This window comes from Bos taurus, chromosome 28 (genome assembly GCF_002263795.3).
Source record: "Bos taurus isolate L1 Dominette 01449 registration number 42190680 breed Hereford chromosome 28, ARS-UCD2.0, whole genome shotgun sequence".
NCBI lineage: Eukaryota > Metazoa > Chordata > Mammalia > Artiodactyla > Bovidae > Bos > Bos taurus.
Genome location: NC_037355.1, coordinates 19,094,306 through 19,113,964, shown reverse-complemented (window position 1 = coordinate 19,113,964; position 19,659 = coordinate 19,094,306). Strand labels below are relative to the sequence as shown.

Below are 19,659 nucleotides of genomic sequence, written 5' to 3'. Positions count from 1 at the left end.
ATTTACTACCCACAGTGTAAAGGAATGTGTCCCTTTATTTATCCTACAATGACCTCTTCCAAGTTTCAAGGGTGCTTATCTGAAATCTTAACTCTTGGGTTTGGGTGTTGATGCTTCCGACTTTGTCTGAGATAGTCTCTCTGTGATTGTGTAAAGATGAGTCAGTAGCATTGATCAGCGCTGCCACGCCTCACCAGGCAGGAAAACCTCCAAGGAAAGGAATGCCATCTGACTTCACGCTGGGGCTGGGCTTACTAGTCTACTAGGCTTGGTGGACTCCTCCATCATGTGGTCACAAAGACCCCACTACATTCCTCCTGAATCAGTGCCTCAAATTCCACTGTGGACACTCATTATATTTTGGCTAAAACATGTCCTATGCAAGTATTTTCTCCTGCTGGATCTAACTTTTCTGAAAGCAAGGAGCATACATCCATCATTTTTTGTTAGCCCCTACTCCCTGTTGTAAAGCCTGACCTATGACTCTTTATGCAATCTTGTGTACATGTTTTCAGAGAAGGCTAGCAAATTATTCATTTGTACCTGAGTATGAATAGGATGTGAGGGGGGATGTGGCTCTATATTTGGAGGCAAATGACTGAAGCATGCTCCTTTCCGTCATGAAAGTTAAATCTAGCAGGAGAACAAACTTGTAAAGGAATTGCTTGACAGAGAGACATCAGTCTTCCATGGTAGAAGTCTAAGCATTTCTGATCTGCCCAATTGGTCTGGCCAAACAGGGGCGACTTTCCTCCTCCACTTCTCTATGTAATGTCTGAGAGGAATCTCATCTTAGAAAAAACTTTTGTTCAGTCACTGAAAACCAGGAAGAGCAGGACAGCATGGATGCTCTGGTGACTGGGAATAAAAGATGAGGATATGTTGAAATGAAGCTAACATTTATTGAGCATTTACTATGTACCAGGAACTCTTCAGTGTGCTTAACATTTACTAGCTTCTCTGCTTCTCATTGTAACCTTATGAAGTTTTTCTTTCTATCCCCATTTTGTAGTTGAGAAAACCAAAGTGCAGAACCATTAAATAACTTGCCAAAGGAGACCTAGTTAGTGAGTGGAAAGGCTAGAATTCAAGCTTAGACAATTTGGGGCTTCCCTCGTGGTCAGGAATCTGTCTGCCGATGCAGGGGACATGGGTTTGGTTTGATGCCTGGTCCCGGAAGATCCTGCATGCCAAAGGGCAACAAGCCCGTGCACTGCGGCTACTGAACGAATGCACGTGCTGCAGCTACTGAAGCCCACTCGCCCTAGAGCCTGTGCTCTGCAGCGAGAAGCCCACACACCACAACCAGAGAGCAGCCCCCGCTCACCACAACCAGGGAAAGCCTGAGTGCAGCAACGAAAAGCCTGTACAACAAGGAAGACTCAGTGCAGACAAAAATAAATGAATAGGTTAAAAAATCTTGGGGCTGATGCACTGGGACGACCCAGAGGGATGGTACGGGGAGGGAGGAGGGAGGGGGGTTCGGGATGGGGAACACGTGTGTACCTGTGGCGGATTCATGTTGATGTATGGCAAAACCAATACTATATTGTAAAGTAATTAACCTCCAATTAAAATAAATTTAAAAAAATAAATAAAAATTTTTAAAAAATCAAAACCAAACAGACAATTCAATTTCAAAGCCTGGCTCTGAAACACTATGCTTTACTGCATCCCTGTAAGGGGAAAAGGGGCACAGAGAGGCAGGATAGGGTTGAAAATGAACTCCTTCTGTTTTGTCATTTTTGCCAGAGATGAGCCCAACACATCATGTAGCAGCTTTGCAGGGGCTCAAGATTGGACATTTCTGGGATTCTGAGAGGGAATGCATGGAACACGTTCTCTATGAGAACTCACTTTGTCAGGTAGGTCACAGAAAAAGGGTTCTTTAGAGGGAGATCAGAAGCTTCTTTTCAACTCCTGCAGTGGTCCTCGCCTCTCCTGTTCACCTCTTCTTAATAATTTGATCAGTCCTCTGTGGAAAGCACTTAGTTGCTATGGCAATGAGTACTCTATAAATATTAATAGAATAAAGCCAAACACAATATCACCCTGTTAATGCAGAGGCTCACAGAATTAGCCTTGAACATTGTGGTCTAATGATGTGCCGCTCCATCATTTTGTTTTAAATCCCGAGAACACGTGTGCTAGCCTTGGACCTTGTAGTGATAAGGAACAAAGATCTGGAGCAAAGGCTGTCACGCTGTTCCGGAAGCCCTGATCCACCTCTTTCCAAGTGTTGTGTACATCATATACATTCACTGTTCCAAAGGTTTTAGTGAAACTTAAGAGAAACAATGGTTATTCTGGTTCCCTGATATTATCTTTGGAAACTTAACTCATGGGATTTTATCACTGAAGGCATACAGATTCATCTAATTTAGAGGAAAAAGGTATCTCAGTGATGGGTTTAACTAGGAGTCTTAAACTCAAATGTTTACAGAGTTGAGGTCAATAAAGTAAATGAGAAAGCAGGCTTGCATAAAACAGTTGTGAGTGGCAGGCACTGTGGCATGTCCAGAGCTTGGAATCTCATTCTAGATGCAGTGTGTATAGAAATATTCCAGTGATGGAAATACACACCACATACATGTATGGATATACATGGGGTTTCCCAGGTGCCACAGTGGTAAAGAATCCACCTGCCAATGAAGGGGATGAGAGAGACACAGGTCAAATCCCAGGGTCGGGAAGATCCCTGGAGTGGGAAGTGGCAACCCACTCCAGTATTCTTGCCTGGAAAGCTCCATGGACAGAGGAGCCTGGTGGGCTACAGTCCATGTGGTGACAAAGACTAGAACACGACCAGCTGACGGAGCACTCATGCTTATATGTGCATATGCACACGTACACATAAGCTAAAAACCTGTAATATCTCTACATAAAGATTAAATTGTGGGGAATTTGCTAGATAGATTCAAATTTATATTCTATTATTTGCCAAAAAGAAACAAGAAAATATAGTTATTGAGACTTAACATTCAGGACTTCTGGTTTATCAAAATCTTGACTCTGAGAAGAAATACTATACCTTGATTTTCTAAGTGCATATGACTCACTTATTTTCTTCATTACCTAACAGGATTTTCCCTAGTCAGTATTACTTTTTAAAATCAATTAGCCTTCTCAGGATGGTACAAGGTCTTTTCAAAGCTGCTATTCTTCTCACAGACAAATCAAAATATTGTGAATAAATCTTTAAATAGTAGCTGTCTAATTCCATGGTGTAAGTTCAGTCTTTAGCACAATTTAAGCATCCAGTGCGGGCTCAGTAGTGAGATCATATCTCTCGAATTTTCTAAGACAATCTTGGTTTCACTAGTTCCTTGTTTTCATAAAAACCAACTGTATTTTCTACTTTGGGGTTCATAAAACCTGGTGACTATACTTTTTTTTCCTCCAGCATCTTTTGAAGAAGATTTTTCTGTATGAGTAATCCACCCTGTTCATCTCTTAGTAGCTAAGTACCTAAAAAGGTAGTATTATTAAGGATTTGACATGTTAAGAATTACGGTTGGTACAATATGCAAGTTGTTCTCGGTTTTGCCTTCAGGCTCCAAGTGGAACTGAGTCACCTTACATTACAGTGATTTTGTTTATAGGAACTGTTTCATCAAGGAAACAAATTTGTCACCCTTCTTTAATTTTTATAGTTCAAATAAATGTGGAGTTTGCATTTCTCCCAGGATGGAATCAATTATTGTTTTAGTTATCTTTTGCTCTGTATTAAATTATCCCAAAACTTAGTGGCTGAAAATAACAACAAACATGTATTATCTCACTGTTTCTGTGGGTCAGAAATTTTGGAAGTGGCTTGTTGAGATGGTTCTGGCTCAGGCTTTCTCATGAGGTTAGAGTTAGATGTTGCCTAGGGTACCAGTCATGCGAAGCCTTGACTGGGGTTGGAGGATTCAATTTCAAGACGGTTCAAAATGGCAAGTAAGTGCTAGCTGTAGGCAAGAGACTTAACTTCTTACCATAGAGGCCTCTCTACAAGGCTACAAAGTGTTCATATGACGCTGTTACTGCTTCTCCCAGATACAGTGATCTAAGAGACAATAAGACAGAAACTCAAACACCTTTTATGGATCTAGCCTCAGAAGTTATAAACCTTCAGTTACCCAGAAAACTAAAAGTAGAACTACCATATGATTCAGCAATCCCACTCCTGGGCATATACTCAGACAAAACTGTAATTTAAAAGGATACATGCACCCTTATGTTCATAGCAGCACTATCCACAACAGCCAAGACATGGAAACAACCTAACTGTCCATTGACTGATGAACAGATAAAGAAGAGAAGATGTGGTACATATATACAATGGAATACTACTCAACCATTAAGAATACTACTTGGCCATTAAAAAGGATAAAATAATGCTATTTGCAGCAGAATGAATGCAACTAGAGATAATCATTTTTTTTGAGACAATCATATTAAGTGAAGTAGTCAGAATGAGGAAGACAAATACTATACGATATCACTTATATGTAGAATCTAAAATATGGCACAAAAGAACCTATCTACAAAATAGAGACAGACTCACAGCCTAGAGATCAGACTAGTGTTAGCCAAGGGGAAGGGGTGGAGGGAGAGAGATGGACTAGAAATTTAGGGTTGGTGCAAAGTATTTAGAATGAATAAACAAGGTACAGAGAAGTATATCTCATCTTCTGGAATAAACCATAATGGAAAGAATACAAAAAAAGAATATCCATGTGTGTAGCTGAGTCACTTTGCTGTACAGCAGACATTGGCACAACATTATGAATAAACTGCATTTCAATTAAAACCAGTCATAATGTTTCATTTACACAATATCCTATTTTACATACAAGTTAGCCCTGTTCAGGGTGGGAGAGGACTATACAAGGACATGAATACCAAGAGGTGAGAATTGGTGGCATCTTGGAGACTGACTTCCACAGATATTCATTTAACAATTCCTAACTGAATATTGTCAGTGTGACAGATAGGAAGAAATACCAAGTGTGGCTCTGCCTTCATAGGGCCATAGAGACTAGGAAAAGACACAGCCGTCAAAGACAATGCATGTTAAATAAATGGTGGTCATTTCAGGCAACAGTATCTACTGAGAGTGAGCCTACATGGAAATGGTCAGTGAAGGTTTCAAGGGCAAGTGTGATGCTGCTGAAGTTGGAAGGATGGATGAGTGATTAGAAAAAATAAGGCTCTTGTTCTTCCTACTTCCCTCTCTGAGCCACTGCTGCTGCTACTGCTGCTAAGTCACTTTAGTCATGTCCAACTCTGTGCAACCCCAGAGATGGCAGCCCACCAGGCTCCGCCATCCCTGGGATTCTCCAGGCAAGAACACTGGAGTGGGTTGCCATTTCCTTCTCCAATGCCTGAAAGTGAAAAGTGAAAGAAGTTGCTCAGTTGTGTCCGACTCTTCGTGATCCCATGGACTGCAGCCTACCAGGCTCCTCCGTCCATGGGATTTTCCAGGCAAAAGTACTGGAGTGGGGTGCCATTGCCTTCTCTGCTCTGAGCCACTAACCATTCCTAAAACAAAATACCAAATTATATCACCCGGGGGTTGTTGGTTCAAGCAAAGATGACATTTACTCTCTTTCAGGGACCGTTTTAAGAGTTCTACCTATACTGTTTCATTTACTCCCCACAACTTTGAGAGATGGGTTCTTTTTTTAGCCCTGTTTCTCAAGTGAGAAAACTAAGGCACAGAGATGTTATGTGATTTTGTAAGGTTACTCATGATGTAAGTGGTAAAGTTTTGACTCAAAAAGTCTAAAGAAAAAGAAAGCGAGTTATCTGGAGAATGCTGGAGTTCATCCAAGGAGCCAGACAGATGAATAACAAGGGCTACGGAAAACAAGTGTCACAGTAGTCCTGGGAATCGCGTTTGCAGGACTGCATAGACAAGTTCTTCAGGGTGAGACATCAGATGAACTTGCTTCATTGTCCTCGCTCTGAGTTCCCAAAAGAATCTGATTGGTTCAGCTTGTGTCATGTGACCACTCCAGTGGCGGAGACAAGAGAGTCCTTAATTATCAGTCTCCCAGAATCTGAAGAAATGGAGAAGGGCTGACTCCAAAAAAGGTAGCCCAGAAAGATACCTCATTTTAAACCCAAATAATTCTCTATTTTTAAAATTTTGTATTTTAAAGAACATGAGAATCTGAGTCTTAAACACTATCCTATTTATTTTTAATTTCTTTATGCTTACAGTGTTGTTGGAGATGATGATACCACATTTCAGAGGGAAAATAGCACCACAATTGCCTTAGGCACTAAAATTGTTTTCTCAGAAAGGTACCCAATTTATCTTTGGGTTTCTGATGTGTTTGGGTTTCTAATTAGTTTGCCTGAGATTTTCCAGAATGCTGTCCTCTGGAAATGACCATTATCTCTTCCTGCTCAGAAACAACAGGTATCTAAAATTTCCCAATAATTTTTTTCATGATATTTCCCAAATTTTTTCCATAGTATATACCCATTTATAATTAGTATTTATTATTATCTATAATAATCTCTTTTGAAATTGAAATATCTCCATCACTAAACCAAAATCTTTACTAGCACTTAACTTATAAAACAAAATTTCTCAACCTCAGCACTACTGAAATTTTAGAAGGGATAATTCTTTCTTATTTGGGTTTCTTCTTCAAATGCATTCCTGTGCATTTCAGTATGTTTAGCAGTACCCCTGGTCTCATCTCACTAGATGCTAGCTATTGCTGTTCAGTCGCTCAGTTGTTTCTGACTCTTTGCAACCCCATGGACTGCACCATGCCAGGCTTCCCTGTCCTTCATTATCTCCTGGAATTTGCTCAAACTCATGTCCATTGAGTCAATGATGCCATCCAACCATCTCATCTTCTGTCATCCCCTTCTCCACCTGCCTTTAATCTTGCCCAGCATCAGGGTCTTTCCAACAAGTCAGTTCTTCGCATCAAGTGGCCAAAGTATTGGAGCTTCAGCTTCAATATCAGTCTTTCCAATAAATATTCAGGATTGATTTCCTTTAGGATTGACTGGTTTGATCTCCATGCAGTCCAAGGGACTCTCAAGAGTCTTCTCCAACACCAAAGTTCAAAAGCATCAATTCTTTGGCTCTCAGCCTTCATGGTCCAACTCTCACATCCATACATGACTACTGGAAAAACAACAGATTTGACTGTATGGACCTTTGTCAGCAAAGTGATGTCTCTGCTTTTAAATATGCTGTCTAGGTTGGTCATAGATTTTCTTCCAAGAAGTGTGCATCTTTTGATTTCATGGCTGCAATCACCATCTGCAGTGATTTTGGAGCCCAAGAAAATAAAGTCTGTCACTGAATTCAATTTTTCCCCATCTATTTGCCATGAATCACACTGCCTATGTGTTTTATAAATCTTATAAATACATCTGGGTTTCCTAAATAAATGTTCTGAAGAAGTTAATTAAGTGGAAAAGTCCTTAGATGTAAATGTGGTTCTAATCTTACTTTTGCCATCAGTCTAGCTTTGTGACCTTGGGCAGGTTGCCTAATTGCTGAGGCTCACTTAATGTATGAAATGGAAATGATTTTACCTGCTCCACAACTACCTTACAAGGATATTGAGGGTGTTAAGTGAAATAATGTATATAACTATATTTGACAATTTTATAAGCACTATAAAAATGTAATATGCTGGCATTATCAACATTAAAAATAATACAATAATATATAATAAATACATACTTCTTGGGGCTGTAGTTTTACATATCTTTGTATCGGTAGAAACTACCACATGGCTAAATATCTGTAAGGAGCTTCACAAGTGGTAGCTGGTGATGCTGATATGAAGTATGAATCTCATTCATTATATAAACTTAACTCTGATTATACACTAGTCAATGAATAGTTGTAGAATCAAATTGAATTTCAGATAATCACCCAAGAAGTCTGTATTATTACTTATGCACATGAATGCTGACACCTTTGGAAGCTATGAGATGTAAATATTCTATATGAAACATATTGGTGTTTCATACAGAATACTTATGGTGTCATGGATTTTTATTGACAACATTAAAGAATATTTTATACAGAAACACATTAAATAAGATGGAAATTCTGGTAAGATTTCACTCTGAAGTATATTAAGATAAAAAATAATGTGCACTTGGGAAGATTCGTTTTCTTTTTTGTTTTTACTATAAAATAAAGAGACAAATTCTCCAGAATACAGGAAGAGATTAATCTGAAAGACTCGTCTTTCCCAGGTATTCCTTGAGTTTTAAAAATTGTTTTAACCAAGGTATAAACTCAGCTGACTAAAATTTGTTATTGCAAAACTCACAGTTGGTTTTGCCCTCCTGATATTAGCCTATTTCACAGTAATGCTAAAATTCAACACCATGGTAACAAATTTGTTTTACTAAAAATACTGAGATAACACAAATAAGACATTAAGCAAACTCATGCATTAGGTGAGTTGACCTTTCTTGAAAAATAAATATTAAGGAAATATTTAAGGGAGTCCCTTTCCCTCCCTCACCTTAGGGTTCACTTCCAGTCAAATATTGCTTTTGCTTGAAAAGAATTAGGTTAATACCTGTTAAATGTGGCAGTAAATTTTTACTACATATAATTAAGTTGTAAAACTAAATGGACTTTATGGGTATAATTTCCAATACAAGCTTTTATATTTTTTAATGAAAAATAATTGACTAGCTCATTGTACTAAATATTACACTAGTAACAGAGCTTTGAAATATTCAGTTTGTTTTTCAAAAATGAGAAATTTAGAATGAGATTCAAGTCCACTTAAAAAAAGTGATGTACACAATATTTAATTAACAGCAATGAAATTTCTCTCTACAGAAATTCAGATTCAGAGTACATTTAGTGACCATCTTCTGTGTTAGCTTCTTTAGATGTACTCACTTAATCTTCTAACAACTGACTGCTTGTATCTTCATTAGAAAGAATAATCTGAAGCTCTTCGAGGTAAAGACACTTGCCTAGAGTTACTAAGTTTTAACAGTGCTAAAATTAGGTCACCAGATTTCATTATTGTGAAAGCGATACTCTTGTAAGGACACATAATCAGGGTGCTGGGAATTTGCGTACCATTATGGTAGTACCAACTTTCCTGAGTCTAATGTGCTAAGATCTGTGGACCTCATGCTGGACAGCTAGACATGCCTATAAACTCTAAACTTCTATAAAGTTTCCCTGAACTTGACAAAAATAACTATTACTCTTGGCATGCCTATTTGAAAATGGCTAATTTTTTATTTTAAGATGGTAGGCTGAACTCATAATTTTATTGGTTAAAATTGGTTAGTTTCTTCCTGTATTATCTTGCAGAGGACAAGTATGAAATGCTCAGTGGTTGAGTTGAAGCTAAAACCTCACTTCAGTCATTCATTCATCTGCATGCTTCTAGTCACAAATACAAATCCATCTGGTTCTGTCAAAAGGTCCCTTTGAAAAGAGGTACTAGACCTACACTATGATCAGAAATGGGTAGAAAATAATTTTTTAAAGTAACCAAGAACTCTTGTTTTATTTTGGTTAAAACTGGCTTAACCTGTAGTATAAACATACTAGGAGCTCTTAGACAGGGTTAAGGAGGAGGGTAAGGGTAGATAGGATGTAATGATTTGGCAAGCTCTAAGGTGACACCATCACTTCAAATTCAAGAGAAATCTGGTCTAGGCAAAATCTAGTTCAATACAGCAAGAATTAGACACAGGGGTCAGGGCTGTGACAGAGCTTCTTATCCATGTCTCAGCATCTAGAAGATGTCCCAGTGGAGTTAGGGAAGTTATATTATTTGGTATTATTATATTATTTGGTATTATATTATAAGGTATTATTATTTGCTTATCCAATATCCTTTATGCCTTTCTTACTTGTAGATGGTGATAGAAATGGACAATTATCTCTAATATGCATTTCTTCAAGAATTAGAATTCCCCCCAAATTAGCTGGTAATGGCCACCTAGAATGTATTTCTCAGCCTCCTTTTCAGCAAAGTGTGTCCATGTGACTAAGATCTAGTTAATGGTATGTAAGTAGAGAGATACATGGAACTGTCAGAAAGTGTCTTTAAGGTCTCCAGCTTCTCTTTCTTCTACCTAGTTGTACTAAAGATATGAATGCTGAAAAGGGGGCATCCATAGTGTGTTATGGACTGGATGTTTGTATCCCCTAAAATTCATATGTTGAAGCCCTAACTCCACTGTGATGGTATTAGAAGAGCTGACTGGGAAGTTTTAGATAAGGTCATGAGGGTAGAGCCCCCATCCTGGGATTAGTGTTCTTATAATAAGAGGAAAAGAGATCAGAGCTCTCTCTTTCTGTATACACACAGAAGATCATGTGAGTGCATTGCAAGATGGTGACCACCTGCAAGTCAGGAAGAGGGCAGTCACCAAGAACCAAATCTGCTAGCACACTGATCTTGCTTCCCAGCCTCCAGAACTTTGAGACATAAATGACAGTTGGTTAAGCACCAAGTCCATGGTATTCTGTTATAGCAGCCCAAACTGATTAAGACAACACAGAAATCCCATGTTAAAGATGGTAGAACCAAAAGGTAAAAGGAACCTGAGATCCTGGTGATTGTGCAGCCATGAAACCAACCTTGAACCGCTTACATTAATGTAAACTTAATACACTAATATATTAACAACCCCCCTATATTACTGGGTGTGGCAATGCATTCAGTAATAATGCTGTGTTTTCTAGCCTCCCTTGAATATGTCTAAGTTCTAGCCATTGAAATACAGTCAAGATTATGAAAGAATTCTGAACTTTCACTGAAAGAAACATAGACAGCTGGAGAAAGGCCCTTGAGTATCCCTTCCTTTTCACTTCCTGCTGTTTGAAATGTAAAAGTGATGGATGGAGCTGCAGGGGCTCTTCCAGATCATGAGAGTCTCTGAGGAGCAGAAAGATGAGTGTTCCTCTGTCTTTTCCAAGGTTCCCTGATGACTTTGTGAAGCCAATTAACCAGTACTGGACCACTTATGTTTGGACTTCTTTTACCCAAAGAAACAAATTTTCTGGGTTTAAGTCACTTTATTCTGGTTCCCATTTGGCACTAATGGTAAAGAACTTGCCTATCAACATAGGATACATAAGAGACTCAAGTCTGATCTCTGGGTTGGTACAATTCCCCAGAGGAGGAGATGGGAAACCCCATGGACAGAGGAGCCTGGTGGTCGACAGTGCATAGCGTTGTAAAGAGTTGGATGCAACTTAGAGACTTAGCATGCACGCATTCTGGGTCTTCTATTAGGTGCAGCCAAATCTAATCCCATCTGATAGAGCAGTTCATTAGAGTTATTGAGAAGGTACAGGAAAAATGGGTCAAACCCAGAGACCTGGGACATGGGGCTTGTGTCTCATCTGGCTGAGAAACTGTAGCGGAAGTATCAGCTTCCTGGCCAACACCTGGCTGACTAGTCAGGGTCACTAATGGAGTTATTTCCAGGTCAATGTATGAACCCTGATCACTGGTGGGGAGGAGCAGCTAGCATGCTTCCAGAGCAGGTACTCACGGCTTTGGCACAGCTGGGTCTGCAAGGGTCAGGCCTTTAGTGTCTAACATAGGCTGGACACAGGCAAAGCAGGCAGAGTCAACCTAACCCATGCCTCTTTAAGACACAGTTAAGGCAGAACGATATGCAGGACGTCTCTCTTCTCTAGGGTTGAAAGCAGCTGGATGACTCTCTAACATCCACACTTGTGAGACCCAGCTTTGCTCCTCTCTCTCTGTCATGTGTGGGCCAGCTGCGTCCTTACTGGTCCTCATTTTCCCTGCATTGAGCTCATTTACTCCCATGGGATCAATCTGACTGTGAATACTCTGGACTCCAAAGTGTGGGAAAACTGGAGACACAAACAAATGAAGCCTCAGTGCTCAGGGGCAGAGTAGTGTCTTGCCCTCACTTAGTATCACATAAGACCTGGAATGTGGTCTTGTTGCAGTGACTTCATAGTCAGAGACACTTCTAGACAGTGACTCTGGGAGGGAGCCTGCTGCTGAGTAAGGAGGAGGAAGGTCTACGTGCTGGAGTTCAGAGGATCCTGGGCTCATATGAGAACTATCAGCTTTGAGCTTTTATTATCAAAGAGGTAAGGTGGGTGGAAGCATGCTGTGAAATACAAAGTATCCTACAGATTGTTGTATTAATGGAGAGAAAAGCAACAAAATCACTGTATTCACCACTGTTACTGAGATGATGAGGTACGGACCCCCTTCAACCTGCCCAGAGACTGCAAGTTGCCCTTTTAATTTCTTTCCATCTAGGTTGTTCTTGGGGGTTATTTTAACCAAAGTTCATGTAGGGTAGCAAAAATGGGGGGACTGAAACATTTAGAATGACTTGCCTCAGAACCTATTCCTTTCCAGGGGTGACCTGTTCAGAGTCCTATTGCAAACATAAATGACAGATCAGTGTATCTTCAAAATTAACTCTGCTAATGATGTGCGCTCAGTTGCTCTTGAAGTGTGCTCAGTTGTGTCCTACTCTTTGTGACCCCAAAGACTATAGCCAACCTGGGTCCTCTGTCCATAGGATTTTCCAGGCAAGAATACTGTTTTGGGTACCATTTCCTGTTACAGGGGATCTCTCGGACCCAGGGATTGAACCCACATCTCTTGCGCCCGCTGCATTGGTAGGCATGTTCTTTACCATTAGCGCCACCTGGGAAGCCCTAGGTGAGACTAATGATGAGATACCCTAATTATGTGTGATACATGTTAATCACATACCCCAAATAACATGCTATTTACTACTACTTACCTCCATCTCCAAACGTGTGTTCTACTATTAATAGGTGCTATGTGAAGAAATGGTATAGACTAATTTGGGGAAATGCTGGGTTAAGCAAAGTTGAGCTAGACAAGTATTACTAGATATATGTCAGTCTGGAAGACGGTACTGTCTATATGTAAATCCTGAAGTGAGGGCCTTTATTATCTGCTGCAAGGAATTTGACAGGATAGATACTAATTTTCTCTGCCTCTGGCTTGTCTGTCTAGATGCTTCCTCTTAAGATGGTTCATCTGGGGAATGACACAAAGTCAAAGGAATAAATGAGATGATTCATGGCGGCCATGGCAGTGCCTGAGACAGATTTTTCAAGTGTTTTTCTGTACTTGACACCCTTAGTTTTCCAGCCTTACATATATTCTGGAGGCTACTTCATATCTTCTCTCTGACTCCCTTTTCTACTATGATAGGCAGAGTCCATCCTACTTCCTGCAGCCCAGGTCATTGAGTAATGCAAAACTTATGTGAGTTTCTTTACTGCTGGACTCTCAGAACCTTAAAATTCTGGTTTGCATTGTGATTCTCCAAAAGGCACTGAAGAGTGTGGCATTTTCCAAAAGTGTTTGCTCCAGAAGATCCATCTCCCTGCCAACATCTCTTAGGGTTGGTGTTCCATGGAACACACGGGTGGAAATGTTGATGTAGCTAAATGAGAAGACATCTTGGTGGTCTTGGTACAAAAGAGTTAATTTCACTGAAAAAAGGAACAGTTTCCTTCCTGCTCCATGATAAAACCAGGTTATCATAACAGATTATGTCTTATCATGAATTCATAGTGAATTTTCTCTAGAGGACCATCACTGACCTCACATACACAGTCTCCTGTAACTATCCTCCAAGCTGGCAACAAGATCTGAGGACTATAGTAGATGCTGGTGGAGCACTTTAAAGTGCTTATAAAAGCCAAATATGTCTTACTTTTATGCTATCCATTACATTTGCTAATGATTTAGGTCAACTGGGTAAGCAATGTGGTCATTGATAATTAATTTTGCTTTTCCTTATAGCCAATGACTTTAACCACTGGATCATTTGTATTTTTATACAATATGCAGCCTTCCAGGAACACACAAAAGCTTAATGGGTTTTATTATGTGCAATCCCTGATCCATGATTAACATGCGGTTTAATGAGTATAATTTCAAGAAAGCTTGAAACTTGAGGCCCCCTGTTGCTTCTACAAAGCCAGGCACTGGAATGAAAAGTTTGCCACACTAATGGGTTTTGAATGTTTTAAATGGAAGGTTATTCTCACATAAATGAGAGTTTCCTTGAGAGCTTGTTAACAATGCTGATTTCTTTTCCAGTCCAAAATATTCTGATTCAGTAGGTCCATGGTGGGTGAGGCATGAGCTTTTCCAACAAATGTACCAAGAAAAATTTTTTAATTATTTTTTTTAATTGGAGGATAATTACTTTACAATATTGTGATGGTTTACACTGGGGCACACTTCTCAAAATAGTAGACTACAATTCTTTTTTTTTTTTGAGGTTTATTGAGGGTGCAGGGAACTGGCTGCCCCAGCTGGGGAAGCTGGAAGCCAAGAGATTGTTCAGGGCACTTAAGCATGGTGTTTGTTTCTGGGTTCTTTAACTGTTTTCTCTTTCTGGAGAAATGTGTGGCCTCACTAAAGCTGAATTTGAAAGGGAGGGTGGGATGAATTGGGAGATTAGGATTGACATATATAACTACCATGTGTAAAATTGATAACTAGTGGGAACCTGCTGTATAGCACAGGGAGCTCAGCTTGGGGCTCTGTGATGACCTAGTGTGGTGGGGTTGGGGGAAGTCAGAGGGAGGTACAAGAGGGAGGGGATATATGTACACATATAGCTAATTCACTGCATTATACAGCAGAAACTAACACAGCGTTGTGAAGCAACTATACTCCAACTAAAAAAAAGAACCAGAGGTACTCAATATTTGTAAACATTCCCTGAACATACGCACACAGCTTGCAGGCACAGTTTGTCTGGAATTCTAAGTATGGAAGGCTATAGTGTAGCAAAAACTGGGCTTTCCAGGTTATATTAGATCTTACTTTCTGTAGATGCTCTTTCACCAACACCCGGCTGGGATCCTGTTGGCCATTCTAAGAACCATAAGAAGATACACTGGAGCTATGCTTGACCTGCCCCTGACCAGCCACAGACACAATGTCTTCCAACAATGTCTGCCTGTCTTCCAACAATTGTCTGCATCCTTGCCTAAGTACACCACAGACTTCATTCAATCTGATAGACGGGTGGATGAGTGTGTTCCTGAAATGCTATGGAGTGAAATGATGGGCTGCTTTTATCTTACTCCAGTTTTCAACTGCTCCCATTGAAGTGTTGGGGGAAGGTGATACTCAGTGATAAGATCATTTACTCAATCCTCTAACAATTTCTGAGTACTTGGCTTTGCTTCTTTACTGGTGACTCTGGGTAGTTATTTAACCTTTTTAATTTTCTAGGTTGAAAAATAACATAATAATAATATTCCCCTTTCAGGGCTGTTAGGACTAAATGAGATAAGGCGAAGTATTTAACATCCTTCCAGGCAGATGGGGCTCAAAAAGTGTTAACTGTCTCTCTTCTTCCTTCTCCTCTCTCTCTTTATCTCCCTGTCTTCCTCCCTCTTTCTTACTCCTTTCTCCTAAGTGACAGGCAGCTCAACTTCTATTTAGGAAGGATGCTTAGGTTGTGCAATCAGGTTGGAAGAGGAAGAGGAGTGGGCTAGAGAAATTGTCTTAATATATTTGTTCAGTGCAACTTCCCTTGAATAATGTGTTTATTTGAGACGGCTGAGAATGGGACAATGAACACCCACAAGCTGCCCCTTGGTTCCACCAAGTACTATACCAAGGACCTTGGGAGATACAATGATGATGGAGACACTTTTTTCCCCTCAAGGTATACAATTAAGGGAGACATTTGTGGTTTGATGAGCTACTCATATATAATGTAACTTACATTACTCAGGCTTCCCTGGTGGCTCAGACAGTAAAGAATCTGCCTACAATGCAGGAGCCCTGGGTTTCATCCCTGGGTTGGGAAGATCCCCTGAAGGAGGGCGTGGCAACCCACTCCAATACTCTTGCCTGGAAAATGCCATGAACAGAGGAGCCTGGCAGGCTATAGTCCATGGGGTTGCAAAGAGTCAGACATGACTGGGTGACTCACACACACAGGTTACATTATTTATGTTAGAAAAGAAATATCCTTGGCTATGGCAGCACAGAGGAGGGAGCAATTGATCCTTAGATAATGTGTTATCTCTAATTCAGAATCAGAAAAAAGGATCTGCCTGTCTGCTAAAAATAACAATACTGTCATGTGTATATTGCATCAAGTAGATTATTAGGGAGAATATCAACAAAGACAATATTGTATCCATCAAAGCATATCTACAGGCTCAGGAAGAAAGTGGTAGTGGGAAGGATCTGAGGAGCTTCTTCCCTATAGCAGAGTTCTGATTTCACCCACAAACCTTGTTAAAGGAGTTCTGCTCTTAGGCAGAAGTAGTGATGGTGAAGTTGAGAGATACCAGGAGAAACCAGTGTTTGCCTTTGGTTGTAGGCAATAAATTGTGTGGGAAATGCCAATTTCAAAATTCCTTCTTCCTACATGCTTCAATGTGAGTAAGACAGAATCATTGTTGTTGACTATAAAATCCATCTCAAAGACTCAAAAATCATTAATGTCCAATAATACTGATTTGTTTTCTGTTAAATCTGAGTCTTGCAGGTTCTATAAGTCTTTCCTTTGGCAGAAAATTCAATAATTTGTTATCACTGAAGGTAAAAGTAGTCTCAAAAATATTTAGTTTTGTTTTGGTGTTATACACCTTTAGTCCATAAAATGCTAGCTGTGTCTCCATAATTCTCTCCTGGAGAATTAATTAAGTTTCTTGTTTCTGAAGTTTACTACTTGACTATGTTTTTGTTGGAGGTCTGGTGGGAATTCTCATTTATTTTTGGTCTTATGGGAAAATTTTCTATGTTAAAAATTGCAGAGTGGAGAACCATAGACTGATAATACTATTATATGGCAACACGTTTTGTATCTTATTTTTAAAATGAAAACAATATTGGTAACCTCAAAACCTGACAGAATTTTTTTAAAAATGCTTCCTCCAAGTCTTCATCTGAAAAAAAAAAGTGCTGATTTTCAGACACTAAGCTCATGTTAAAGTATTCTTTGTTGAACAACAAACACTATGCTATTCAGCGTCAAAAATCCCAGGACATAATGATATTCACTGGGGAAAGCTCATGGAACACATGTACATTAAAATATATGTATTTTTATGTATACATATAAATTTCATTTTTTAAGGAAAGTATGTATTAGTCACTCAGTTTTGACTCACGCTTTGCAATCCCATGGACTGTAGCTCACCAGGCTCATCTGTCCATGGAATTCTCCAGGCAAGAATACTGGAGTGGATAACCATTCCCTTCACCAGGGGATCTTACTGACACAAGGATAGAACCCAGGTCTCCTGAATTGTAGGTGGCTTCTTTACTGTCTGAGCCACCAGAGAAGACCATTTTTAATGGACTCAAGTACAAAAATAGAATGCAATCTTTTAGCACAAGAGAGTGTTCCAATTTGGATATGAAATTGAGTCTATTTAAATTTAGGGGATTTTTAAAAAGGGTTGACACAAGAGGCTTCTTTGAGACAAACCCTGCTGGCTTTCATTTTGACTGATCAGACACACTCAGGCTAACCCAGGTGGGTTCCAGGTTGCTGATTTCTTTCTGTTTGTGCACTTTGAAATTAAGGACGCTTTTCAAGAGACAAGCATATTTGAAAAACAGAAGAGGTAAAATCAGAGGGAGCCAATGGCATATTTTAATGTGTTACAAGTAATAATAAATGTCCCTAAAGGTCAGTCCTTGTCTCTCAGTCATTCCTCTTCAATATTATTTCTTTCCCCCAGATTCCCTAGGTGGTTCATTTTTGTACAACATGCCTCCTTCTTCCCTACTGGACACCTGACAGATGAGGAATCCCAGCCCACAACTGGGCTGAGTCAAGCAGATTTTCTCTCTTAAGATGAGAACAGAGGGACCTGGGAAAGAGAGTTGCAGATGCTTAACTGAAAGGTTTCTCAGCATTTGGGACTGTGGGAAGAGATATGTGTCTATATAATGTTGTGGAGTCATCAGGGAGCTGAGAAACCTTGAGGAAACAAAGAAGCTGCCCTGGCTTGAAAAGTCAACTCTTCTATCTCTGCGAGGATGCAAGGAGTGGGTAGGGGAGTCAATTTCTACTTCACAGTTCTGGTTCTGCGGGCGGGAGGCGGGGGGCAGGGGAGAGCAGGTCCAGATGTCACTTCACCTGCTGTTTGTGGATTCTGTGTGCTTCCCTGAATCCTTACAAACACCTTGCTATATGCTTGCCTGGTGTGACTACACTTTTGTTATTTGTAACTACAAAAACCTAATCAGGATGGAAATCAGGTTAAAAGTGCTATGGTTCTCCTTTTAGAACATTTTATACATGGTCATGACTTTTATAGCAGTGATTGCAGCATTAAATATGAAAGTGGGATTGGCCTTTTAAAACAGACAGAGAAAATTCCTTTCTATTGGAATTAAGGAGAAGTCAACTCATCCACTGACCTTTGAGTGTCGTTTGCTAAAAGTAAAACATGATATTTGCCCATATCAAGAAGTGTTAAGGGCCAACCCATTGCCTCACTGAGCCTGCAGCTAGGTTGAGGGAGACAAATATAACACCTGAAACAACCAGAGAATAATTCAAGACAGGTAATGATTGCTAGCTAAATCACAGGGTGCTGACTAGATGGACATTAAGGTAGGAACAGACTGGAACCTCAGAAATGAGAGAGGCAAGAGGTGAGCTTCAAGAAAGGAGGGCTCAGTCTCTGGAATGGGTGGAGGAGGGTTTCAGCAAGGGCAGGGAGGTAGGAAGGAGCCAAGAATGAGGGTGCATGTGTGAGTGCTCAATGTCTCTGTAGATGGGGCCCCACCTGACCCCAAGCCTCTGGTCCACTGGGCAGATGAGACACACAGAGATGAAAATGCTTCTGAGATAGATGCAAGGCAAGACATGGCCAGAAGTCAAAGAAATATCTTAAGAGTTATTTATGACTTGGAGGGAGTTTGGAAGAGAATGAATGTACTGAGAAATGATGGGCAGGAGAATGGTGTCAAAACGAGGCTGGTACAGCCAGTGGGTCAGAGGATGAAAAGTGTGAACCCAGGCTTGCAGTCGGAGAAGGCGATGGCACCCCACTCCAGTACTCTTGCCTGGAAAATCCCATGGATGGGGGAGCCTGGTGGACTGCAGTCCATGGGGTTGCTAAGAATAGGACATGATTGAGCAACTTCACTTTCACTTTTCACTTTCATGGATTGGAGAAAGAAATGGCAACCCATTCCAGGGACAGAGGAGCCTGGTGGGCTGCCATCAATGGGGTAGCACAGAGTCGGACACGACTGAAGTGACTTAGCAGCAGCAGCAGGCTTGCAGTGATATACAACCATTGTTCTTAAAGTTATTTTGGTAATGAAAGCATTTTCCTTCCTTCTTTCTTTTAAACATTAGAACATTCAGTTTAGTTCAGTTCAGTCGCTCATTCAGTTCAGTTCAGTTAAGTCACTCAGTCGTGTTCGACTCTTTGCGACCCCATGGACTGCAGCATGCCAGGCCTCCCTGTCCATCACCAACTCTTGGAGTTCACCCAAACTCATGTCCATTGAGTTGGTGATGCCATCCAACAATCTCATCCTTGTCTTCCCCTTCTCCTCCACCTTCAATCTTTCCCAGCATCAGGGCTTTTTCAAATAAGTCAGTTCTTCACATCAGGTGGCCAAAGTACTGGAGTTTCAGCTTTAACATCAG

At 40.3% G+C, this 19,659-nt stretch overlaps 1 protein-coding gene across 1 annotated transcript in view; it reads right to left on the bottom strand.

The window, feature by feature from the left end:
• Positions 1-19,659, bottom strand: part of NRBF2 (nuclear receptor binding factor 2) — a 268,477-nt gene that overhangs the window by 188,795 nt on the left and 60,023 nt on the right. The window lies entirely within an intron of this gene.